The 27,471-nt window shown below is 35.5% G+C and overlaps 1 long non-coding RNA gene across 1 annotated transcript; it reads left to right on the top strand.

Moving 5' to 3' along the window:
- The first annotated feature begins 2,933 nt into the window (after positions 1 to 2,933).
- On the top strand, positions 2,934 to 27,471 carry LOC114049618. Its single transcript, XR_003569884.1, has 4 exons — positions 2,934 to 3,059; positions 17,914 to 18,043; positions 19,530 to 19,640; positions 27,359 to 27,471. It is a non-coding gene; the product is annotated as an uncharacterized LOC114049618 (long non-coding RNA).

The following is a 27,471-nucleotide window of genomic DNA, read 5'->3' as shown; positions in this document are numbered from 1 at the left end:
TTGATTCCCTCATCTTCAGTCTCTCTCTGTATGTTATCACTTTCCATCCTATTTACAGACACAGATTTTGTTCACCCTAATAAACAACACAAAATTTCCTTGATTTTTTCAGCTGCTCAGACTATGTTCCTATGTCTCTTCCTGCCATTCAGTGTTGAATTCCTTTAAAGAATGTCACTGACTTAACCCCTACTTATTACTCAACTACCTGAAATCAGGTTTCCAACTTCACTCATAGTATGTTGAAATGTGGCTCTTAATTATTATCATCTGGCAAAGGTATGGCCACCTCAGTAACCTTGTGTCTGAAATAAGTCTGCCTGCTGTTTGTATCTTCTTTTCTTTGATTCAGGGCCTCTTGAAACTTTGAAATGATGGAGGAGCAGAGGCCAGCCTCTTGATGCTTTTTGTATGCACACACAGTAACAAAAAGATTTCATTTCTAATGTCATAATAATTTTAAATTAGGACTCCTTATATTTGATACCTCTATCTATTTGTAATTTGTTACCCAATACAGTGAAAGACAATGTTTAAAATCCATTTTTGTTGGACTGATTTCTAGTTTTCCCTCCATTTGTTATCCATTTTCCAGTAATGTGTGTTTTGGCCTTTACCAAGCTCTATTGTTTCCATCAAGATTATTCCATGGATTTTCTTTTCTTTTATAAAAAATACAATATTATATACCTTAGTATTGTAGTTTGAGTTCTGGTAGTGTCAAGGGTACCCTCTTTTTGACTTATTTTTGTTATCATTTTATTCTGCTTTCTTCTGCTATACCATATGTATGTGTATAAGTGTGTAGTTCTTGTAGTTGCAGAGTAATGGCAGACATTTGAATTGATGTTATTGCATAGTTGAAGGCATTTCTCCTGACTGCTGGCACACTGTTGTTTGCTATTGAAATCGTGAAATTTAAACACTGCATGCATTAGTTTCTCATGTGGACTTTTTCTCATCTAGCAATTTGTAGATTTGACCAATCAACATTTTGCCAAAAAATATTAAAAATCAATCTGGCAGTCTCATATCATTTCCTATTAAGTGGTGCTTATCATATTTTATGAGGAGGCCTCTGAGGCACAAGTTCCTTCTGCACATCCTGTGTTCAAGGTCATGCTTTGGCTTTCATATAATCCGTGCATTCTTTCAAAGTTTTTTTTGCTTCATTTCTGCCAACTTTTATTCCCTCCTTATGTATTTTGGTGATTTTGATCTATTATTCTCTTTTTCAGAACCTTTACTGCTTTGGAGAGGTTTTCAATCACGCATCGTATATTGTTTGCCATGTTGTATGTCTTTGTTATTTCTTCTTTGGGAGCTCTGATTTCCATACTAATGCCTTTATTTCAAAGTTTTATGTCTCTTTTGAAGCATTTTATATTGTCTAACTGTTGCTCCAAGTTTTCTGCATATGCCTCAGAATATTTTCACTGCAGGGCTTTGTTTCATTTTCTCTTCAGTCATATAGCCTTTCTTTTAATTTTACTCATTCTTTCCTTTGGTATTTAAGAATCTTGTTATTGGTTTTCCTGCTTGGGTGCTATACTTAAATCAGCAGTGTACTCTGACAATCCAAGAGCCTATTGATACATTTTCAATTTGAGCAAAATTTCAATTTGGGAATTAGCATATACTTCAAATGAGGAGTTGACTTATTGTTTTCTTGATAGTCTGGACTTAACAAAATGATGGATGAAGTACTAATAATGAAGTATGTCCTGGCTACATTTTTCAGAGAACTAGTTGTCAAGTATTTACAAATACATTTCTGGTTTAAATGTAGCCCCGTTGTCTTGGAGTTTTGAATTTTAGCCTTTTTCTTATATTCCCAATAGTTTATCTCTTACTTCCCTCCTTTTTTATTTGGCTCCTTCTTCTTTTACTGCAGACATCCTCTACCTAGCTGAATTCTTGGGTATGAGTGCCTAACTAGGTCTTTGCCCAGAGTAAAGGCTGAGGCTCACCCGAGGGACTTTATGCTGGGCAAAGAACTTGACTGATTTCATAAAGTTTCTGGTGCCCTTCCCTTCTAATTTGCCAAATGACTTCCTGTCCTCCAGTTACCCACACCCAGCTATACTCTCATTCTTTCACCTGACTGAGCAGGATCAATAATTTTTGCCTCTTTGGAAGGACATATATGTGGTTCAAAATGAAATATTGCTGAGGAATAGCCAGAAAGAGATCTGGAAACACAAATCTCTGAAGTTGCTTTTGTAGGTTATACTTCATATTACAGGGCAGGCTAGGAATTGAGAGGCCTTCTAAGTATTTAAGTTCTCTGATGTAATTTCATGAGGCTTTTATCTTATTTGATATTTCTGTCACATCTTGTGGATTCAACTTAAATTTTGATAGACTTGGTGAATATTTCCTTTTTGGGGGATTATAAAATTGGAAGGTTCAACAAAAAACAACCCACCATCTTGTCATTAACTGATTCAAGTATAATTAGTTTTCCTTAATTTGACCACCTAATGATATTGATGCCACTCCCAATTAAAATGTGCTCTTACATAAACTTGCAGCTTTTGTCAGAAAAAAAATTTTTCTCTGAGGGAAAATAGAAGTTTGATCAGCCCCATTCATTTGAGCATGATGTTCTATAAGCATTTCATCATGAGCAAATTTGATCAATGGCTATCAGAGAATTTAATTTAGCAAAATCATATCTTTATCATAAACTGAATATCTGGTATTCTCCGAAGTTACTCCAAAACAATTTCATGAGTAACATCAGTTGCTTAATCATGTCCACAATTATTTGCTCATTAGCATCTATTTGATTAGTCTACATGTTTCTGCTTGTTTAATAGATTGAATCTGCCCACAGATCTCAATTGTAATAAAGCTGCCTCAGATGGTATCATGACTGTGAAAATCAGGTAACAGAAGAGAATCACACATTTATCATTTGAGCAGCCTTCTCCTGACATCAGCTGTGACTCCTGACAATTCCAATGCAAGAAAACAATTATGGTGAGAAGTTATAAGAGGAAAACCATTTTGGTGGAACTCTGGAGAAAGAACAACTTGAGATCCTGCAATAAAAGGTAAGAATAGAACTGACAGTACATTTTGGGGAAACAAAATACTCTGGGAATGAAACAATCCATATCAGATCTTTGGCATGATTACAAAGGGAACTTCTTATCAGCCACATTGTAAGTAATCTCCACATGACTCAAGATTTTAGACTTAAAAGGTAGAAGCGCTAAAAATTATCATTAAACCCCCTTCACTTTGTATATTAGGAAAATAAAGGCAAGAAGGGTTAATTCAGGGGTATGCTGGAGCCAGATCCAACAGTGCACAAGACTCAATTGTTAAATTTTCAGTGTGAGCATTAAAGCCTCGGGAATCAGCCAATTCTATAAATTAGAACTTGAGTTATTGTTTTCTTCATTGTCTAGACTTAAGAAAGTAATGGAGAGAAATGATAATAATGCAGATGAAACTTAAAATGTGTCATGTATATTTTTGTCCAGGTAAACCAAATGTTAAACACTTATCTCTATACCACCAGAATTAATTTGCCCAAAGTCAGATAGCTGTTAACTTAGAAGATCTGGGAGGTTTTTACCTTTACTTCAAAGAATGTCCATCCATTCACAACAGACTTCCCTCCTTTTAGAGTTTTGATCCTATAGCCCCACCACACAACCACCCCATCATCTACCTTTCCTAAATTCTCTCTAGCTCCTGAGCAATTCTGAAAGAACTTGTGCAGATCTTTTGCCATATTACCTCATCTGGGCCCTTGGATTGGTCTTCTGTCATACTCCCTCTAGTGAATAATCCAATAATCCTCTCTTTTTCCCTCAAGCCCTCAACTTTACTTTTACCCACCCATTGTTGAGTCATATGATCTCAACTGCTTCATTATTAAGAAAATTGAAGTCTTCTGGGAGCCAAGATGGCTAGGTAAGACGTGAGTCTCTCTTATCCTCCCCTATTAACCCCTGAAAGGCCAGAAAATATCACCCCAGGAAAAGCCCTGGAACAGCTGAACCAGAAGAAAAATGGGGTGCAGCAGTCCAGTAGCCTAGGTAGCTTCAGGAATTAACTGGAAAAGCCCCTCTTACCTTGGGGGAAGGGGAGAAGTACAGAATGGGAGGCATCCCAGCAAGCTAGTGGAAAGCCCCACATCAGCATACCAGGAAGGGATCCTGAAGCCCAGGTGGTGGAGCAAGCAAACACCAACACCTGGACCCCCAAAAGCCTCATTGAGGACAAGGGAACTGGTGGAAACCAGCTCAGAAAACCACCAGGTGCCTCAGCATTCCACAGCAACTGGCTCTCCCAGTGCCTCAGCAAAACTAAGGGAAGCAGCATTCCAAGGGGCCCCTGGTGGATAAACACCCTACAACATCCATCTGAAAGGAGCTGAAGAAAGCAAAAGGAAGGAAAGGCCTGGGTGAGCAGGAAATCTCCAGGAGCCACACTACCCAATCCTACCCCTAGAGCTCCTGTGTTGCTGATTCCAGTCCAGCACCAGAATCCTGCAGCTTCCAACTGCCAGCATCAGAGGCCCCAGCACACAAAGCCAGTGACCAGGTCCTAGGCTCCCAACACAAGAAGCTTGGGTCAGTGCCTCTGCTCCCCAGCAGGAGAGCCCAATCTCTTTAAAGGCCAGGAAATAAGCAAACACCATGAGCAAAAAGAACCGTATGATAGATTCTTATTATGGGAAGAGTGAAGATCAAGACAGAAATTCTGAAGAGGATAACACTGTCAACAAACCCACATCTGGAACCTCAAAAGGAATGTGAACTGGTCTGAAGCCCAAAAAGACTTCTTAGAAGAGTTCAAGAAGGATTTTAAAAGTCAAATGAGAGAGGTAGAAGAAAAAATGGGAAAAGAAATGAGAGGTATGCAAGAGAGAGTCAATAGCTTGGAAAAGGAAGAACAAAAATTAACTGTAGAAAACAAGCCCTTAAAAAATACAATTGGCCAACTGGGAAAAAAGTACAGTGAAGAAAACAAGTCCCTAAAAAATAAAATTGGCCAAATAGGGAAGGAGGTACAAAATCTAATAGAAGAAAACAGTTTGTTAAAAATTAGAATTGAGCAAATGGGAGCTAGTGACTCTGTGAGGGAGCAAGAATCAGTCAAACAAAAACAAAAAAATGAAAAAAAATAAATGAAAATGTAAAATACCTTATTAGTAAAACAACTGACCTGGAAAATAGATCCAGGAGAAACAATTTTAAAATTATTGGTCTACCTGAAAATCACTATGAAAAAAAGAGCCTGGACAGTATCTTTCAGGAAATCATAAAGGAAAACTGCCCTGAGGTCCTAGAACCAGAGGGTAAAATAGCCGTAGAAAGAATCCACCTATCACCTCCTGAAAGAGATCCAAAATTGAAAACACCAAGGAATATAGTAGCCAAATTCCAAAATTACCAGGTCAAAGAGAAAATACTGCAAGTAGCCAGAAAGAAACAATTTAAATATGATAGAACCACAGTCAGGATTACACAGGACCTTGCAGCTTCTACATTAAAACACTGTAGGGCGTGGAATATGATATTCCATAAGGCAAAGGAGCTTGGATTACAACCAAGGATCAACTACCCAGGGAAAATCAACATGATCTTTCAGGAAATGAAATAGATATTCAATGAAATAGGGGACTTCCATACCTTCCTGATAAAAAGACCAGAGCTCAACAGAAAATTTGATCTTCAAATACAAGACTCAAGAGAGACATAAAAAGGTAAATGGGACAGAAAGATACAATATGTTGTTAATAATGGCAAACTATTTACCTCCCTACAAGGGAAGATGACACTTGTAACTCTTGAGAACTGTATTGTTATGATACCATGTTAAAGGGATATACATAAAGCAGGTAGGTATAAATTGACTTTGATGTAATGATGAAAAAAATCTAATCAAGTAGGTTAAATGGATCAAAGTAAGTGAGTTAATCTGATCTAACTAAGAAAATGTACTGAGGGAAAAGGAAAGGAGGAGGCAGACAAGGGTAAATTACATCACAGGAAAAGGCACAAAAACCTATTACAGTAGAGGGAAAGAAGAGAGGGAGATGAGCATTGTTTGAACCTTACTCTCATCAGATTTGGCTCAAGAAGGGAATAACATAATCAGTTAGGCATAGAAATCTAATGTGCCCTATAGGCAATAGGAGGGAAAAGGGGAAAGAAAATGGAGGGGAGATAGAAGGGAGGGAAGAAGCAGTAAGGGTAAAGGGGAAGAAAAGGGAAGGAGTTAATAGAAGGGAGGAGGGACTGAGGGAGGCGGTGGTCAAAAGCAAAATATTAGTGAGGACGGAAAAGGAAAAAGGAGAAAGAAAAACATAAACAGGGTGGGGGGAGGATGGAGAGAAAGACACAGATAGTAATCATAATTGTGAATGTGATATATGAATGTAATACTATTGTGCTATAAGAAATGATGAACAGGCAGACTTTAGATAAACCTGGCAAGACTTGTATGGTCTGATGCTGAGTGAAGTGAGCAAAACCAGGAGGATGTTGTACACAGTAACAGCCACATTGAGTGATGACTGACTTTGATAGACTTAACCCCTTTCAGCAATACAAGGATCTAAGACATCTCCAAAAGCCTCATTGTGGAAAATGCTATCCACATCCAAAGAAAGAACTATGAAGTTTGAAAAGCAGATCAAAGCATACTATTTGTGGGGCAGCTAGGCGGCACAGTGGATCGAGTACCAGCCCTGAAGTCAGGAGGACCTGAGTTCATATCCGGCCTCAGACCAAATACTTGACACTTACTAGCTGTGTGACCCTGGGCAAGTCACTTAACCCCAATTGCCTAAAAAAAAATACAAAAAAAGCATACTATTTGCTATTTTTTTCTTCTGTTGTGTTTTGTTTCCTCTTTCTGGTGGTTCCTCCTATTAGTTCTAATTCTTACTTACAACATCACTAACGTGAAAATATGTTTAATAGGAATGCATATCTATAGCCTATATTAGATTGCACGCCATATGAGATAGGGAGGGAGGGGGAGAAAAATTTAAAACTCAAAAGCTTATGGAAGTGATTGTTGATAAGTCAAAATAAATTAATAAAAAATTTAAAAAAAAAGAAAATTGAAGTCATCTATCATGATCTCCCACATCCACCATTCCTAATAATTCACTACCTTTTTTGTGCTCACCCATCATCTCTTCATTCAATTCTCATAGGCTACCTATTGGGAATAACACCTCCATTTTTTATCTTTGATTTCATCACTTATAATCTTCTCTAGGACTTCATTCCATCAATCACTGCTTTTCTTGTTCATCTTCAATCTCTTCATATCTACTGGCTCCTTCCCATGAGACAAACGTGTGTGCCTCACATAGCCTAAAATAGACTAAAATAAATAAAATTTTCTGCAAAAGCTATTTCTGCAAAAGCAAAAGCCTAAAATGGACTAAAATAGATAAAATATTCTGCAAAAGCTACATCTTCCTTCTCCCACATGGTCACATTTCTAGAAAGAGCAACATACATAACAGGCTCCCCTGCCTCACTACCTGCTCAACTCTTAATAACAACGGCTTTGGGTCTTGCCATTCCCCTGAAACTGCTGTCTCCAAGATTCCTAGTGATCTTTTAGTTCCCAGGTGCTATGGCTGTTTATCAGTTATCATTGTCCTTGACCTTTCTCCACCATTTCACACTTTTAATCATCTTTTCTTCCCTTCTGGTTACACTTGGAATCTTCAAGGCTCTTCCCCCGTTCTCTGATCTGACTACCCATTCCTTTTCATTCTCATTTAACGGTTGGTTCCCTGACCACTTTTCCCTGAAGTGTCAGAGTTTCCCAAGGTGCTGTACCTAACTTCTCTCTCTACACATTATCCCCTGGTGACCTAATCAATTCTCTGAGGTTTGATTTAAACACTGCAGAAAATGTGGTAAGCTATAATATTGTTTGCCAAATCGTGGGGGTCTTAAGTTCACCTTGTCTAGAGTTATTAGAGCACAGACTAGGTCATTTATTCCTGAATTTGTTGTAGAGAGAATTCTTGTTCAGGTATGGGTTGGGATATATTGCCTCTGAAGTTTCTATAAATTGAAATTCTGTGATGATTTAAAAAAAAACTTATCCTCAAATCCTGGCTCTTCCCTTTCTTAGCCTCAATTTCCTCATATGTTCCTCATATGAATAATATTACACTGCCAAACTCACAAGGTTATCAGGAAGAAAGTGCTTTGTAAACATTCAAGTGCTAAGTAAATGTGAGATATGATGATGATGTACATGCAACTTCAAATTCTCCCCTATTTCTGACCACCTAGTATATATCTCAACTTGGATGTGTTTCACCACCATTTCAAACATTCTATTTTAAAAATTGAACTCTTTCTCCCCTAAATTCACCCTTCCTCCCAACTTCCTTAATTCTATTAAGATCACTCTCATCTTCTTAGCTACCCCAAGCTCTTAATGTCTGAGTTATATTGGACCCTTTCCTTTCCTTTAAGCCTACCTTTATCATTCTGGTGCTATATTCTGCCATTTCTACCTCCACAGTTTTTCTTGCCTATATCTACTCCACTCTCACATACTGCTACTACCCTAGATCAAGCCATTATCACCTCCAGCCTTCTGACTGTTTCCCTGCCCTTTATCTGCCCCCTCTCTAATCCAAACTGAGGTGATTTCTCAGGTTGAAGTTAGAGTATAGGGTATAAGATTTTTCCTAGTTCCTTGACAAATGGATCTAGGCCTAATGAAGTTGGAAACAGATATAAAAAGGAACTGACTTAAATAAACTTTACCTCTCATATATATTATCTTTGTTTCATGTATGTGTGAAATCTTAAATCTGTGGATAAATTCCAAGTTAATTTAGCTACACGAAAATTAATTCTTGGCATATAGTAACAGAGATAAACTTGAAATCCAAATACACGAGTTCAAAATCAAGCTTTGCCATTTACTACTAGTATGATTTTGAACAACTCATTAAACATGAAAAGGAGGGGTTGAACTCAATGACCTTTAAAGACCTCTCTAGTTCCATCTATGTTTGCATGATCCTTTTATTTAGAAGAGTAGTCATCTAGTACTCTGTAAAGAAAAAAAAAGTCATTAGCTGTAGGACAAATGAGATTGGTCCTTTCATCTCAGAAACTCAAAAAGTCTAAGGCTGTGTCAACAAAAATCTCCAGTAAAGAATAATTTCAGATGCAGAAGACTATTCTGTAGTTTTCAGTAAATCTGGCAAGATCTTTTCTTTCTTGAGCTATCCCTTGTTAACTTGATTCTGATTGTTAAAACACTAGGACAGATCCATTAAGAATATTTTGAGGAGAATTCTTGTGTTTTCTTAGGTTCTGTAATATGATGTATGTTGCTGTTGTGTGATATTTAAAAATATTTTATGGTTTTAATTTCTTTATGTTAAAGACATACATATACATTTTATATATTCCCAAGAATTCATATTCCCAAGAGTACATAAATGAAATACTTCCAAAATAAAACACAGAAGAAAATGAAGTGGAAAAAATTAAGTACAAAGAAAATACTGTCTCTTACTTAAGATGTAAAACTTGATCCACTGTATTTCGTGAGATTTAGTATTAGCTGTTTCATTAAACAAAGTCTCATTGTTAAGTTTACTTTGCCATTTCTTTCTTACTTTGCTAAAAACCATAAGACTTCAAAAGGCCCTAGCAAGTGTTATCTTTCTATTTTACTGACAGTCTCTCTTGAAGGGTTGGTAACCTGTAATTTTGCTGAATCTCTTAATTGTCTAAATTAGTGTCTGCTGATTCTCTATGATTTTCAAAGTATAACATCATATCATTAGCAAACAGAGATAGTGTTTACTCTTCTTTACCTATCTTTATATTTTTAATTTCCTTCTCTTGTTGCTAGCATTTCCAGAACTATAATAATGGGGAGAATGGGAACCCTTGCTTTACTCCCATTTTTAAAGAATTTTTGGATATTTAAATTGCACATGATTTAAAAAATTTAGACATATTTCATAGCATTTTAATATAAATTAGTACTATATTTTTCAGAGACTTTCTGAGTCTATTGAGATAATTATATAGTTTTGGATATTTTGGTTTTAATATGATTAATTATACTAATGATTTTGTAATGTTAAGCAATCTTTGCATGCCTAGTATAGATCCAATTTAGGAAAAATGAATGATTTCTTGGATAAACTGCTAAACAGGATTTTGTTTGACATTTTGAATCGATATTCATTAATGATTTTGGTGTATAGTTTTCCTTTGTGTTTTGTCCTTCCCTGGTTTAGATATTATGCTTTTATTTGTCCCATAAAAGGATTCAGGTAAAGGACATCTTTATCAATTTTTGAAAATAATTTGTGCAACATAAGTACTAATTGTGCTTTAAAATTTTGATGGAACTTGCCAGAGAATCCATCAGGACCAGCAGTTTTCTACCACCCTTCACCCTACTACAGCTTTGGTTGTTCTTTATAGTTATGTCTCTATTTGGTCTTGTGATATTTTTGAAGGTATTCCTTTACTTTTTTCAGATTTTCAGTTATGTTAATATATATCTGGATTATACTAGGTGGTGAAAGAGTTGGGTCTGAGTAAGCATGATAGGTTTTAGTTCATGGAGTTTTTATCTTTTTTGGGTTCTTGGTGTCCTAAACAAAGGAGACAATAACATTGTTTTAGCATTGGTACATAATTTCTATTCTGGAGAGTTTTGAGAGGTCATGACAATAAGTAAAAAATGTCTAGGCTTTTATTTTGTTTGCCAAATGACCTGGAAATCCTCTCTTTAAGACTTTGATTCCATTCTCCTTCTTTTATGACTTTTTTGAAGAAGTTTCTCACCATAACTCTCTTTGGAGAAGGACTTTCCTTTTGAGCTAGTTCAAATCACTTTTTTTGAATTAATTTTCTAGTGCTTAACAGAATAATTGCATCTGTCCTTCTTATTGGCTGTACCAGTGTAAGTAAAATGAAATGACTATATGAATAAAAGGAAATTCTAGTATCACCCTTAGAATGGCAAGATGACCACATAGGAACTGAGGCCAGCTGAGGGAAAAACAGATTTTTCTCACATATTATTTTCATCCTAGGGCATAACCTCATTGTTCTCTCTCTTTTTACCTTATCTTTTGCTCTCCTCTTCACCTCACCCTATCATAGTTTAAGGTGTTTAAGTTAAATTTTATTTTGATGTCACTCTGTTGTAGTATTGGGAGATCATTCTGGGTCACAGTGCTTTTGATGATTCTAAGTGAATCCTTGTGACACCAATATTATCCTTAGAGAGATCCTGTATGACTACAGACCAGGAAACATCACAATCTCAAAAAAAATCACATTAGTAGATGATCCACATAGAAATGGAGAGAAACATTATTGGTGTAAACAAGATGCATAATATTATTGAACATAAGATGCACGTGAAAAGTGGTGTAAATGGGTATGGACAGTACAGGAATTTATTTTACTTGATAATGCATATTTGTTACAAAGGTTTTGTTTATCTTTTATTTTTCCTTCTCAATGTGGGTCAGGAGATGTTGAGCTAAGAAGGAGAGAAAAAAATTGTTATTTGTAAGTTGAAAAAGTAAAAACAAAATATTTAAGGACATATGTGATTAGAAATGGAGGTGAACTGGTCATGTAAGAAAAATGAGAGATACAAGATGGATCACTTGAGTGTTTCACTCATACTCTCAAATGTACACTAAGAACCATAGGAGAGCCTCAAGTTTTTTAGGCAGACCTTGAACAGAGGATAATGCAGTTCAAGAGTGAAAACTGAAGGAAATAGGAAGGCACAAAAGGCTATGTATGTACCCTAGTGGTGATGATACCTACAGTGATACAAAAGCAGATGCATCTAAGTGATCTCTGGCATTAAGGAAGGAAAATAAGCTTTACCAAAAGTTTTTTTTTAACTGACAAAAATGTGGTTTGTGGTTCTGACCCTCAATCTGCCTTAAGGTTACTATTTATTTAGACTGTAAGAAGCCATATGAGCATTTGAAAATAGTTGCAAAAGGAAACTCACTGTTTTGACAAAGCAGGGTTAATACCAAATGGCTGGAAACTGGGGTGTCTTTGAGTCAGAAAATATTGATCACCAATGGCAAGAATTTCTGAGTTTCTTGCTAAAGTCACTTTGAAAGAATCGTTATTGGCCTAATAATTGTATATGGAATTGGCAGCAACATTTTCAGAGCTAAAGAATAACATAGGAAGTTCACAATGATGAAATCAAATGAAAATTCCAGTAAATAAAGAAGGTTCTGTCTTGATGCTGGCACGTTACTAAAGGTTTGACTTAGTTTTGGCTTCATGATCTAGTGTTATCATGCAAAAGTAGTTGTATAAAGATACTTGTACAATGTACTCAACTGGAATAAGTTAGGATGAAAATTAAATAACACAAACTGGAAGGACAATTTCTTTTTAAATTTTTTTTATTAATTTATTTTGATTTATCAACAATCACTTCCATAAGCTTTTCTGCATTCAAACTCCATAGTTCTTTCTTTGGATATGGATAGCATTTTCCATCATGAGACCTTTGGAGATGTCTTAGATCTTTGCATTGCTGAGAAGGGCTAAGTCTATCAACGTTAGTCATCTCATAACGTGGCTCTTACTGTGTACAACGTTCTCCTGGTTCTGCTCACTTCACTCAATATCAGTTCATACAAGTCTTGCATAATTTCTGTGCTTGAAAGTATGTTACATATTGAAGGGGGGGAGGGAGGGAGAATATTAAGTGTGCAGTTCCAAAACACAGAAAAGGTTAATTTTTTGGAGCAAAAGAGAGAAGAAAACCAGCTTTTTTTCAAGCTGCATGAGAATTGGAACTAAGTTATCTGCATACTAAGCAGGACTCATATGAGGTTGGGGGTTTTAAATTAACATGAACTTCTTGACCGAGAGTCTGAAAGTTTTTCATGAAATTTGAACCTCTGAGCTGCCTTCCTCTCAACCAAAAATACTGAGTGTAGCAATTTAATCATTAGATATGTAAAATTCTGAGCTAGATTAGGAAAAAAATTATATTGCAAAATAGCTTCTGATTAGCTATTCAAAAGCTGCTTACAGTTTAGCTTCTAGCATCTAACAGGCCGCCTGACTTTAGAAACGTGGAAAGTGCTGCAGTCATGGAGAACAGTTTGTCTCAATGTAATTACATAATGTTTGCTTAGTGCTAAATTGTAGTCATAAGCATACCCCCAAAATTATAGCAGAATGCTCGTTGCAGAGTCTTGTTTTCTTGAAGCTATCAGGACATTTTAGATCTTTGTTACATAAATGGAATTAGGAAAAAAGGTAGAGCAACTGAGTCTGGTTTTTTTTTCCTCTAAAGCAAGAAAGCTATAAGCTATCAGAAGCAAAAAAAAAAAAAAAATCAGTTCATGCCATTTCAGGATGCCAAATTCTACTTCCTTCTTCATGTGGGTCTGTTTATACTATAATATGCACCAAATCTGATTTAGCACCTTCTTTAGCAATAATAGTTAATAGTCCTGAGTCATGGTCTTAGTCATTCTCAGCTGCCTTCCTCCCCCTGTCCTTTTCAAAGGAAGCATTACAAAGCAATGGAGGATTCACCCAAAATCTAAGAAATACGGCAAAATGTTACTGTTAAACCATCTGTTCCAGGTGGTTTCTTTCTTCAATGATTAGCACTTAATGAAGGTGTAGAAGACTTGTGTGTTTCAATAATTAAATTTTAATTTGCAGATGAATGCTCATGAGCAATGTGCCATCTGTCATGACTCCTTAAACACAGAAACGTTATGTATGGTCATTATCAAGATATGGATCTCAATTACAATATTTCTGCATTTATCTAGAACTTATTTTTCCTGACATTATAGTATTTATGCTGTATTTCCACATTCCCTTGTCAGCATCCTCTCTTCTAGTTGAATAGTTTAAAAGAGGAGAGAATGCTATTATTTTTTACATGAATGAAAATGGATGAAATGCATTTATTAAGCATTTACTATATGCCAGGCACTGAGTTAAGTGTCCTCTTCTCAAGGATCTCACTCAAATTGGGTAATACAACACATAAAAGAAATTTCAGCCTACAAGTTTTAGGCATACCTTTCAAGGGCAGATCACAAGGTCCACAGGCACTTAGATTACGTCAGAAGATCAGGTGACAGTGTCAAGGGTCTGCAGGTAAAGCCTGGAAAGATTTACAAGAGAGTTGCAGGATATATGATAAGGCCTAATAATATCACCAGGAAGAATGAAGTTGTAATTCCTCTAAGCTAGATGGCTCATTGAATAAAATGCCATTTCTGAAGTCTAGCAGACCTGAGGTCAAATCCAGCCTCAGACAGTTACTACTGTGTGATCCTGGGCAATTCACTTAACCCTGTTTGACTCAGTTTTATCTCCTGTATTAATGACCTGGAGAAGGAAATGGCAAACCAATCAGTATTTTTGCCAAGAAAGTCCCAAATGGGGTCATGAAGAGTCAGACATGATTGAAACAACCCAACAACAACAACAAATCTCCTCCAAGTCTCATATGTGAGCAGACAAGGAGCAGCACAGTTCAGGAGTTGAAAGTGGGAAAGTCCCAGGAAAATTCTGTCTTGAGGAATGGAAGATCAGAAGCCTTATATATGTGCATAGTTTTATTTTTTTCTCTTATGCTTTTGTTTTGTTTTGTTTTTAACCTGGATCTATAATTTCTTTAGTGTAGACATTCTCTCCATAAATATCAAGGAAAGGAGAGTCTAAGACAGTTGCCTGAGGCAGTAAGGTTAAGAAATATAACCAGGTTCACACAGTCAGTATGTGTTAGAGTTGGGTGGAACTTGATTAGTTGAAGGAACTAAGGATTCTTAGCCTAGAAAGAAGATTGATCGAAAGGGGATAAAGGACACCAGGACGTGATAGATCTCTTCAAGTTTTTGAAGGTCTGTCATGTGGAAAGCACTAGGTGGCTCAGTGGATAGAGCCCAGGAGGACCTGAGTTCAAATCTATGCCTCAGATACTTACTAGCTGTATGATCCTGGGCAAGTTACTTGACCTCTGTCTCCCTAAGTTTCCTCACGAAATTCCCTAGGATCAAAGAGTTTCAACATCAGGATGGTGACAAATCCTTTTGAATATTTTTGCTATCTGTTCAGGTAAATCATTTCTATCATGATGAAAAAGAATAAATATTGTCTACAGCTTCTAAATTTCAGGACCACAGACCTGCACAGGTTACAGCTCTGACTATACAACTGGGGCACCCAATATATCTAGTTTATTATTTACTGATGCTGTGACCACACAGGCAGAAGAGTGAAATGAAAAGTGATCATAAGAATGTTACTATTAATTTTGCTACTAACATAACAACAAAGAGTGAAATTTGATCAAATCAACATATGAATAAAACATGTAACACTAAATTATTTAAATATATTGTTATGCTATCATCTTTTTTCATCAAATTAATAATAATAGTTTATATTTTTATAATTTTTAAGATCACAAAGTATTTTTATATACATTATCTTATATCCACAATACCCCTAGTGATAAAAATATTATAAGTATTATTGTTTCCTTTTACAGATGGGGAAACTAAGGTTCGGGGAGGTTTGTGACTTACTCAGAGTCACAAAGCTAATAAATGGCTGAACTCAGGTCTTCCTGATTCCAGGCCCTGTACTCTATCCACCGAGCCACCTCTCTGCCCAGGTGGTTGGATCAGGGAGTAAATACTCTATTTTCTTACTCTAAATTCTTTCACTATGATACATGATTACAGTGTTATTTTTATTATTAGTATCTAAAAGTTCCAACAATTAGCCACATTATATCTAAAATAAACTTGAAATAACTAGCTTTTTTTTTATCATTTCTTGGTTTTGTTCACTAGAAAGAGTACATTTAGTGTCCAACATTCAGACTGGATAGGGATTCTTTGAAGAGCAATGTGGCAACACAAGAAACTCAAACACATACTCAGATCTTTTAAGTGAGGAAGGATAAAACAAATTAATGAGTAAGACTCTAACAATGATTTCAAGAAGTTTATAGTACCATATGGGCAGCTAGGTGGCACAGTGGGTAAAGAGCTGGGCCTGGAGCCAGGAAGACTCATCTTTTTTAGTTCAAATCTGGCCTTAGACAGTTAATATCTGTGTAACCCTGAGTAAGCCACTTAACCCTGTTTGCCACAGTTTCCTCATCTATTAAATGAACTGGAGAAGGAAATGGCAAACCATTCCAGCATCTTTGCCAAAAAAAAAACCTGAATAGGTTGAACACAACTGAAGAATGACTGAAATAGTGCCAAATGAGCTGAGACTTAAAATAAATGAGGAAAACTTAACATTTATAACATGCTTTGAAGTTGACAAAATGTGTTCCACATCAGTGAAAATTACTACAGGTAAATAAGTTTAAAATGGTCTTTAAAGCTATTTGAAGTTCAAATGATTCTTGATTATATGTCATTTGTCATTATCAGACTGAAAATTTTGGTAGCAACAGTAGAAAGTTCAGATAAAACCACTTAGTGTATGTATATGTGTGTGTACATATATATATATGTATATATATATGCATAAATAATATATGCAACAAGAGATGCTCTATTATATATCTGATTAATAAATGTGCCATGGAAAACTTATGCATAATTTGTGTGGCAATTATAATAAATTAGCTATCTCTTGTGGGACTATAAACAATAAATTCATTGAATTCCCAATGCTAAAATACTTTGAAGTAGAATATCTTTTTTATTAAAAATAATGAGTGCTACTGAATATTTTTATGGAGTTTTTGTTTTGTGACATCTCCTAGCCCCATTATGAATTTATTGCCTTTATATGTTAGGTTGAATTTCAACATAATATATATGGAATTTTAAAAGTAAAGTGAATATTTAGATTCCTATTTCTTCTCTGCATAGTTCTAAATTGAATTTATCTCAACTTTTTTTTTTTTGCACAGACCTATGATTTCATAAGTGTATAGACCTCCCTAGAGAGGAAACTCCCTGTACCAATGCAGATTGGTAATTATTCTCCAACTTGGAGTCTATGGACCTTGAAAGTTAAGTAACTTGCTAAGGGTGTCAGAGGCAGCATATGAAGCCAACTCATCGTGATTCCCATACTCACTTTCTATGCACAACTGTGCATTATCTCCTAAGAGTTTGTGTATGTACACATACACATATATGTTTAAATAATGTCTCAGTGGGATTTTAGAGTTGAGATACATGAACCAAGAATTAAAGTGAGATTAATCCTGTTCATTTGATGAATAAGTGAGTCAGACAGAATGCCCTACCTTGATATTAAAAGATACACGTTATTTGGTTTGTACATGCAAAAATAGGATATGTTTTATCATATCTATAAAATTTCTGTATCTATATTCCTTTAAATAGAACTTCACTTGCAGTCATAAGACTTGGGTTTTAGGCCTAACTCTGATATTTATCTAATCCTGTGACTATAATATCAACAAACCTCTGAGCCTCATCTTTCCCCACTCTAAAATGTTGCTAATATATTGAACTATAAAAAATAATTAATTTGAAACATTCAGAGAAACATGGAGAAACATATAAAATGACACAAGGTAAAGTAAGTAGAACAAGTAATAAAAGTACACAATGATTTCACAAATGAAAACAAAAATAATAAAACAAATCAAAATGTTGTATAGATATAATGCTCAAGCATAGTTCTAGAGAACTGATGAAAAAAAAAATCTCCCTCCTTTCACTGAAGACTTGGAGACTATGTATATGGAATGTTGCATATAGCTATATATGTTAGTTTTGAAAAGTGAGGAATTTTTTATCTTTATTACAAGGGAAGGTTCACTGGGTAAAAAAGGTAAGAGAGATATTCAGATGGAATCAAACTTTTAAATATATTTTCACTTCTTGTCTCATAGGGTATGCAACAGTTTAAAATTATGAAGAATTCTCCACATGTGGACTACGAGAGGAACCCATGCCCCACCACCACAGTAAACTCTGGAAGGATATAAGCAATGGTGGATACCTGGAACTGGTCATCTTCTGGTAAAACATTTACCTTGGCCCTTTTTGTGAGCTACCTGTTGTAGTTTAGTGGTGAAAATTTTGCCACTTTGGGACGATGAAGTAACTGTCTGAATGGCCACTGAAGCAGGAAATCACCTACTCCGTAGACTTTGAAATGATTTTCTCTGTATGTTTCTCTTGAATTTCTGGTAAGATGTGGAGAATGGCATACCTCCTCATTCTGGCAGAAATGACCACTGCTTATACATGGCACCTACAACAAGGGGTCTACTTGATCAGTTTTAGTGTAATCCTTTGACTGCCACTTCTGCTTTATGTTTTGTTTTCTTTTCCTTGTGTATAAGTAACCAAAGAACAGTCCTAAGATAGACATTTCCAACACTGGAATCAACATGAGTATGAGAACTTGGAAACTTGTGGGATCTTTATTTAGGGCCAACTTTTACTTCAGGAGGAATCTGCTATAACTGCTAGAGAACTTCTTAGAGAAGAATACCATTGACAAGGGAAGTTGAATCCCTGATCTGACTTTCCAAAAGACCCATGGACCTTGAGGGAGAAAATACAGGGCCAAGAAGAAGGTAAAATGCAGATTTCATTAGTTACATAAAATGTTCCATGTTTTTATACTTTAAGTAACATTCTAATAGTTTTAAGTTGCTGTTTCATATTCAAGTCCTTGTCAAATTGTACTTGTGAGTTTTAGGTGTTCTTAACATTTTTTGGTATGCAGAGGAAATAAATAGATGTCCTATGTCCAGGGGTATGCTGGTAAATCACTGAGAGGGTGAAAAGTAGAGACATCACAGACAGAATATATGAATACATTTTTAAAATTTAATCTGCCTTATTAACATTTTCATTGTATTATTAACATTTTCATGAGTATTCAACAAAATACTAAATCAATGCCTAATTTGTAGCAATTGCTAATTCCTGAGGTGTAAATGCTCATACTCAATGGGCTCTCAAAAACCATTTAGAGCTGTCTCTAGCATACCCCTCCTTATACTTGTTCTACATTGTGACATTGGGTACCACTACACTCTCCTTTTGGAAGAGACCATAGGTACAAACCACAATGAGCTCAGGGTGGGGGCACAATGGATTAAAAAAGTTTGAGGGGAAAAAAACCTGAGAAAGTGTAGGGCCAGGTTCCTAGGACTGACCTTGGTCCATATGTATAGGTCTAAAGAATGGACTCCTTAGTAGGTGAGTGGGTTCCCCGGACCCAAAAGCAGTTGTGGGGGTTTTATCCTATTATTCATAAAACATATTAATACCTTGAATGGATTTGAGAAGTTGGCCTTTTTGAATAGTGCAGTAATATTCACAAATTTAGAAAGGTCTATCTGGGATTGGGGAGAAAGAGGTAAGTCAGTGAATGAAAGATCTGAATTATAAACTAGAAAATAAGCTTTCAAGTTTACAGACTTAGTCGATCAATAGTTCAAATAGTTGTACAGGAAGGACTTTTAAACTAAAGAGAACAATTTTTTTCCAGACAACAAATGCATATTGAATAAATACCAGAAGATGGAAACCATGAAGATGGTGTCTACACTAAGAAAACTTTCAATTTAGCAGCAGAGAAAAGACATGGAAATATGTGAAGGTATGGGAATGTCTTTCTTATATTATTCTCCTTCATGTTTTCTGTTCCAACAAAACTAGACCATACTTGATCCTGCCTTCTCCTTTCTACATATTTTTGTTCATACTGTCTCCTACATCTTTAATACATTCTTTTCCTTGATTTCCATCTGCTGATAGCCTTCCCTTCCTTCAAGGCCTAACCCAGACACCACTTCCTCCATGAAGTCTTTTCTGACTCCACCAGGTGAAAGTGATTTCACTTTCCTCAAATTTTCAAAGCATTTTCCTGTACCTTTCTTTTGAGGAGATCAAATAAAAAAGCATTTATTAAGAACCTACTATGTGCCAGGGACTGTGCTTGGCACTGGGAATACAAAGACAAGCATGATGAATGCAATAAAATGCGAGCATTAAGTTCAAAATTACTTTTTAATTAGCAAATTATGTCAGTATTTGTTCTTTTTCCCATTAGCTTGTAAATGTGGAATATTCCACTGTTTGTACCTGTTTGCAAACCTAATGCCTATCACAGTGTCTTCTTGAACATTCATAGCTGCTTAATAAATATATAAATGAATGCATGACAGGAAAATGGAGATTGATGACATTAGGATAGCTCCTAAAACTACTTTAGGAAAGTAAAAGTGAAGTCTAACCAAAATAAAATAAGGCAAGATCTTCTCAACTGTTTTGTAATGTAAAGTTATGTCTCCTGAACCTAATTAAGCTAAGATGAAAAAGAAAAATCTCCAAAATCAAAGATGACCAGATCTACTTAATTTGGGAATAACTTATAATATATTTATTTGTACTATATCATAACAGAAGATCGAAGGGTTGTATGGGGTCTAGAAAAGGAGGACAAAAGAGTAAGAATTTGTTAGCATTTACAAAACAATATTTAAGAAAGAATTATTTTGGACATCTTTGGCCCTGAGTAACAGGTCACTATAAAAACTGATTCTACATATACCCTGAGAGATTCTAGGATTTGTAAAGTAGGAGTTTCCTCTGACTTAAAATTTGTAATTGCAGCCAAAAGCAAGTTTACATTGATGGAATACCAAAAGCCTTCATATACATATATACATACATATATATGTATACATACATATATATGTTTTAAAGAAGCATTCAAATGGGTGGGTGGTAAACTAAACAAGAATACAAAATGAGATAGAGAACTCTAAGAACAAAATCAAAGGAGGTAAGTACAAACAGAAATCAGGTCAAATGACAAATGGAAGGGTTCAGCAGGGAGAGATTTGCTGGAAGAAAATAACCAATAAATTGAAAAGCAGAAAACAAAGACTTATGGTCATTGAAGTCCAGATTAAAAACACACCCTCATGTATATACAGAGGGAACTTTTGAAGCAAGACTGATCAAAATGTGAAAGAGAAAAAACCAGGGGAATAGAGGAGAAAACAATCCTTTAGAAAGTCTCAGACTAACATTCTGATAAATAAAAATGTCATGTTGCAGAGATCTTATGATTCATATGAAGAATTTGTATACCAATTCAAATATTGTAACATATATCAAACAATTTCAAAAACAGTCCTTTCTGCAATGAAGCCCACTTGTTTTCCTTACATTTTGGGATAAAGGAAAATGAATAATTCTTTTTGTATGAATAATTCCAACTTTCAGAAAAATTTGATTCGTTTTAGTATCAATTTGACAGAAAAGTATACAACTGAGTCCCCTGAAAGAGGATTTTTTCATTTGAATTCACAAAAAAAATCATTAGACAATGACTACTAATATTAAAATGTTAGTCTTCATCTTACAAAAATATAGCAAAAGTTTCATTTATACATGAATTCACTTAATGAGTTTAAGTATTTTTCAAAGCTCATGAATTTGGGGAGGATGACCTATTAAAAATAAGTCAGAAATCAGGATAAACCATTTAATAATGATCATTTATCATTGTACCCACTTTCTGATAGAGGTGTTGAATTCAAGGTGCAGACGGAGACCTGGTTTTGTTTGTTTTTTAGTATGTTGGGGTAATGGTGCATCATGGTTAATGTAACAGTATTGCTTGACCATACATGTCTGTAATAGTAGTGATAGCTAATATTTAAATAGTGTTTACTCTTTGCCAGGCACCATGTTAAGTGTTTCATAATCATTATCTCATGTGATCCTCACAACAACCCCGAGAGGAATGGGCTATTATCACCTTATTTTACAGATGAAGAAACTGATGCAAACAGAGAATAAGTGACTTGCCAATTTCTGAGGTTAGATTTGAAGTCAGATGGGAGTAGTATAATTTCATTGATTGAAAAGTACTTTAAAATTCATATTTATTTTATTCATTAATAAGCATTTATTAAATTCATGATGATAGGTGTTAAGGATAAATAAAGAGGTAAATGAATATTTGAGATCATTGATTTGAATGTTCCCTCCAATTATGCAAATGGAACCCATTAATGCTTTTATATTCTCTGTGACTCTTGTCAATGTTCTCCCACAAATTTGTTATTGGGGGTCCATTCAACATGCTAGAGGCCTCCCACACTTTTCCTTACTTCTCCAGAAGGCCAATGGAGAACTCTGGTTGTCCATCCTATCTTCTCATCCTACTGTACATTTCCATAATGATATCTTTACTCCTATTCTTTTCAGAAGTTTCCCATTGGTTATAACAAGCAGTCATTCACATTCACTCTGTACCTTCCATTTCTCTCTGTGTGATACTCATTTTCAATACTTCAGTATCATTGTATTCTTTGTCTAGAAGCCATATAGTAACAACACCAGTAGATTCTAGGGCAACAAGGAAAGTCAGGCCATATCCTCAAGGACCTTATGTTCTTCTGGTTTACAAAGTACATTCTCCACAGTGGTCCTGTGAGGTAGTTAGTATAAATGTTTTTATCTCCCTCTAAAGATAAAGAAATCAAGCCTGGGAGACTGTTACTTACCTGGGATCTCATCAATTCTTTCAGATTTGGGACTGGAACTGTGGTCTTCTGACTATGTATCTGGGGTTTTTACAACTGTAATATTGTGTTTCTGTTCATTTTAAATTATTGTGTTATTTTGGAGAAATTATATAAAATTATATTTGTATATAATTGTATGAAAATTGGACTTGAAACCAACAGGAACCAGAGTAAATCTGATAGTATTTCAGCCTTAGCAATTGTTGAAAAACTCACATTTCTCTATTATTATTTACTTATTGCCTTTTCCCTTTACAAAATGAAACATATTTAAATATTCTAGTTCTGGTTATTTGGATATATTTATAATGCTACTGGTTTATGATTAGACTTAGAGATGAAGAGGAAGGGCATGCTAGGCATGAGGAGTGGCTTATAATATTAGACCAAATATTAGGAGTCTACTTCATCTAACATAAAAGTTATGAAGAGAAATATATGAAATGAAGCTGGAAGGGTAGGTGCTAGTCACACTATAGGAGGTCATAAATGTCAGGTTAAAGTGTTTCTATTTTATTCTCTAGGCAGTGGGGAGCCATTGGAGGTTTTCATTAAGGGGAATAAAATTATCAGATACATATCTTAGAAATATTGTCTTAATAGCTCTGGCAGGATGGATTAGAAATTAGAGAGAGTACTATAGTAATTCAGGTGAGAGACGATAAAAGGCCTAAATTAGAGTGATGATTGTATGAATGGGGAGAAGAATGTGGATGAGAGAGGTATCTCAAAGATAAAACAGACATGACAAATGACTAAATATAGAAAGGCTCAGAAAGAGAGATGAGAATGATGCTAAGATTAAGATTAAGCATGGATGCTCATGTTGTCAACAGAAGTAAGAAAGTTTTAAGGAGAGGTAGCTTTTGGGCATGTTGGGATGCAATGCTTATGGGACATACAAGAGAAGATCTATAGGAGGCAGCTGATGGTTACCAGAATTCTAGAAAGAGATTATGGCTGGACAAATGAATTTGAAAGCCATTTGCATATTTGAAAGAGGTATTTCATAACCAACTTACAACAAGACAGACATGAAGCCAATGTAGTTTAGGTATCCAGGTGAAGATTGTGCCCATTTTTCCTTCTGTTTGGCAGTGTGGTATAATGGATAGGACACTGGATTTGCAAAAATCAGCAAATCAACCTTATTTGAATACCATCTCTGACACTTATTAACTGTTTGTCAATGACAGGTCACTTATCCTCTCTGTGACTCAATTTCCTCATACAAAAATTAGGTATTGTTCTTACTGGTCTCTGTAATGTACTTCCAGAACTAAATTTTTCTCTTTTCCACATTCTCCCTCCAATTAATTCAACTTCCTAGGCCTCCCCTTTCTCCAGAACTGCTAGAACCCCATGTCAGTATACTAACACTAAAACTCTTCAATCTCCTTCTAATCCATAAATTCTTAGCCTGAGGTTGTGAACTTGTTTTTATTAAAAATATATTTATATAAGTATATTTTAATATAATTGGTTTATTTTATAATTTTAGTTATATAAAAACATTAATCCAAGAACACACCAAAAATGCTAAGATCCCTTGCTCTAAACAAACGCTCTTCAATGACTGTGACTTAGGTACTCTGTATATAATAACCTTAAAAGAAGTAGTTATAGAAGATAGAACAGAAAAGCAATTGGCTTTGGATTCCTTTCAACATTTCATTATTATAAATGAATTTCCTTTTTATAACTCAACACAAAGTGAGTGGATGTTGATCATAAGCTATCAAGGCATGATCCAGAGAGAAGGGTACCATTAATTTAAAAGTTTGGTTTTTATTTTCAAAGTCTAGCAATGTGATTCACTCTTTCCACCAGTTAATTAACATTCCTCCTACCCTCACACACACACCTCTGAGCAATCATTCTACTTTGGCAACGAGGCTCCTCACATTGATTTCTTGCCAGCCACACAATAACAGTGTAGCAGGCAGTGACCTTCTTGTTGCTCTGGTCAAGCACTTGAAGCTTGTGCACTAGATCTCCAATGACATTTCAAAACACACTGGAGCCCCTACTTCATCTCATCTGGAAAGTTATTTCTAAAGACAGGCTTCCATAAAGGATATGGGCAAAGGTCTACTGACTGGAAAAGGATGCTTAAGAGAGAAGTTACAAATGATGGTGATGATTGATGACTCACCTTTGTATAACATTGTACAACTACAAAGTAACACATTATTTTCTTTGATCCTCTCAACAGCCCCATGAGGTTAGGAGGTTCCATTTTTTTTTCAGATGACGGACCACTCAGAATAAAGGGCTTATAAAAGACACAAAGCTGTGTTTTCATCAGACAAGTGACCTAATCTCACTTGGACTGAGACTCCTCATCTGTGAAATAGGAAAAAAATAATAATTGCATTATATATTGTATATAATTGATCAGAGAATCAAAAGTTATAATATATGTGTAGTGTATTCTCTACTCGCTCTCCTTCAGAACCTACTACTACATCTCTCCTTCTGGGTGCCAGGATATGAGGGGAAAGAGGTCATCTCTTTTCTATTGGCTGGCTTAAGCCACCACTAGCTATGATTGTCTCATTTGTTAGGGGCCAATGACTAGTATTCCAGTTCCAATCATACATGGTAGTTTTTTAAAAGGGATATTTACTTCAAAGATATGGAAATAACAAATGTATAAACCTTTCCCCCCCAATACCTCTGGGGTATATTCTTCCCTATACTTCATTCTGTGGGAATTAGCTCAAAATTCTTAAATAGCTTTGGACCCACTATGTATAGATGTGGAATATTAATGCCTTGGCTGGGTTAGACTTTCTGCTGGGACGGGGTGTCCAAAGTAACTCTTAAAGATCAAAGAACTCTACTCTCACCAGATACCATTAGAGAGAGCTCCTGAGCTCCCTCCAGATTCAAATGAAGTTAACAGAGATGACTGAAGCTGAAATCTTTTTGAAAACATCACCAGTTTTAGCTTCACAGTTAATTAAAACATTCTTTCTCCCCGTCCCCCCTCAATCATGTAGGTTAGCCATCTAGAACCAACAACAGAATTTTCATACATGTGCCAGCGTCTCTCCAAGGCTCTTCCTTTACATATCATCATAATTCTCCTGAGATCCATCTCCCCAGCTTTCTACACATGCACCAGACCCCCTCCATTCCACATGTAAAGTGCTATGACTGCAAATTCAAGTTGTTTTGTTTTCAGTATATTAAACTTGGGCCAAAGGTGGAAAAATATTTTAGTAATCACATAGTGGTGATCTCATCAAGTCCCATGAGTACAATCATCATCTCTATACAGATTACTGGCAGTTCTCAATATCGAAACCTAGTCTTTCTACTGACATATACCATTTGACAACTTCCTGTTGGACATTTCAAACTAAATATCCCATAAACAAATCAAACTCAATATGTTCAAGACAGACTTAGTTATCTTTATTCACAAATCTACTCAACTTCCAACTTTACTATTACTTAGTTTCAAGGGTACCACTATCCTTCCAATCACTCTGGTTCTCAACCTCAATTTCAGCCTCACTTTGTCTCTATCACCCCACATAATTCATTCACTTGTCATTTCTGTCTTGAAAATCTCCCTCTTCAAAAATCCCCTTTTCACCACAAATGTAGCTATTCCACTAATTCAGCTCTTCCTTACTCCTTTCATGAACTGTTGCAAAAGTTTTTAAATTGTACTGCCTCGTTCAATTCTGCAATCCATCTTCCACTCAACTGCTAAATTGATTTTATTAAAGTGCAGGTCAGAGCATGTCACTGCCCTCCCTCCACACATGTATTCCAACCTCTAATTACCTACTATCTCTGGTTTCACAAATAAACTTAACAATTTGACATCTAAAGTTTTTTTTTTCTTTTCACAACCTGTCCCCCTCTCTGTCTTTTCAGTCTTCTCACACATCACTTCTCTACACACATTCTATCTTCTAGTCACATTTGTCCTCACACACAACACCCCATTTGTTCTCCATGCCTTTATACTGACCCCACCCCACCCCTGACCTAAAATGACTCCTCATTTCCAGATCTTAAAATAACTAATGCCCTTCAAGACTCAACCCAAGCCCTACTTTCTGGAGGACTTTCCCAGTTCTTCCAACTATAAATGCCTTCCCCATCTAAGGCTACCTTGAATTTGGAAGTATCTTTTATAAATAAAAATATATGCATATATCATATTTCCCATTATAATTCAAGTTCCTTGAGGATAAGGACTGTTTTTGCTTTTTCATCATATTCTCAGAGCTTAGCACAGTGCCTGGCACAGGGAATTTGTTTAATAATTGCTTGTTGGTTGATTAAAAAATATAGTTTTTGACAAACTCTCTGGTAACCACAATGTTCTGCAGCCTTGCCTTGTACCCCATTCCCCAACTATTGGTACCCCAAATACTAAAATAATTATGCTGCATTAATTTTTAAACAATCTATAATTCATACTAGTAATGGGGTATGACCCAATATTATTGTTAATTATTAAAGTGGTATTGAATTAGAAAAGTCATCATGGAAAGATAGGAGAGAGTATGAAATATTTTATTATATTTTTCTTATCATTTTAATGAAAGCAAAAGTATTTGGTAGATGGTCGTAGGTGAGAATGCAAAGTTTTGTGGTTGAATTTTCTACAATTTTAGTTGTTGTTTTTAGTAGTCTAGCAAAGCATTGCCTTCTATTGGCTCTCCTTAAAAAGTTTTTTTTTTAAAATGGAGTGAAAAGGGGATTAAATTTGAATTTCCAAACATTGTTTCCCTGCTTTTGTCTCCAGGATCACTTGAAGAAAAATGTAACAGTTTCCCTGGAATTGAAAGGGATGTGAACAGAGCATAGAAGACAATGTGAAATATCTCATTGGAAAAACAACTGACCTGGAAAATAAAT

The sequence above is a fragment of the Vombatus ursinus genome, unplaced genomic scaffold (genome assembly GCF_900497805.2).
Source record: "Vombatus ursinus unplaced genomic scaffold, bare-nosed wombat genome assembly UNPS02014798.1, whole genome shotgun sequence".
NCBI classification, from domain to species: Eukaryota; Metazoa; Chordata; class Mammalia; order Diprotodontia; family Vombatidae; genus Vombatus; species Vombatus ursinus.
The sequence above is the reverse complement of the archived record's forward strand: the minus strand, read 5'-3'. Positions and strand labels throughout refer to the sequence as shown.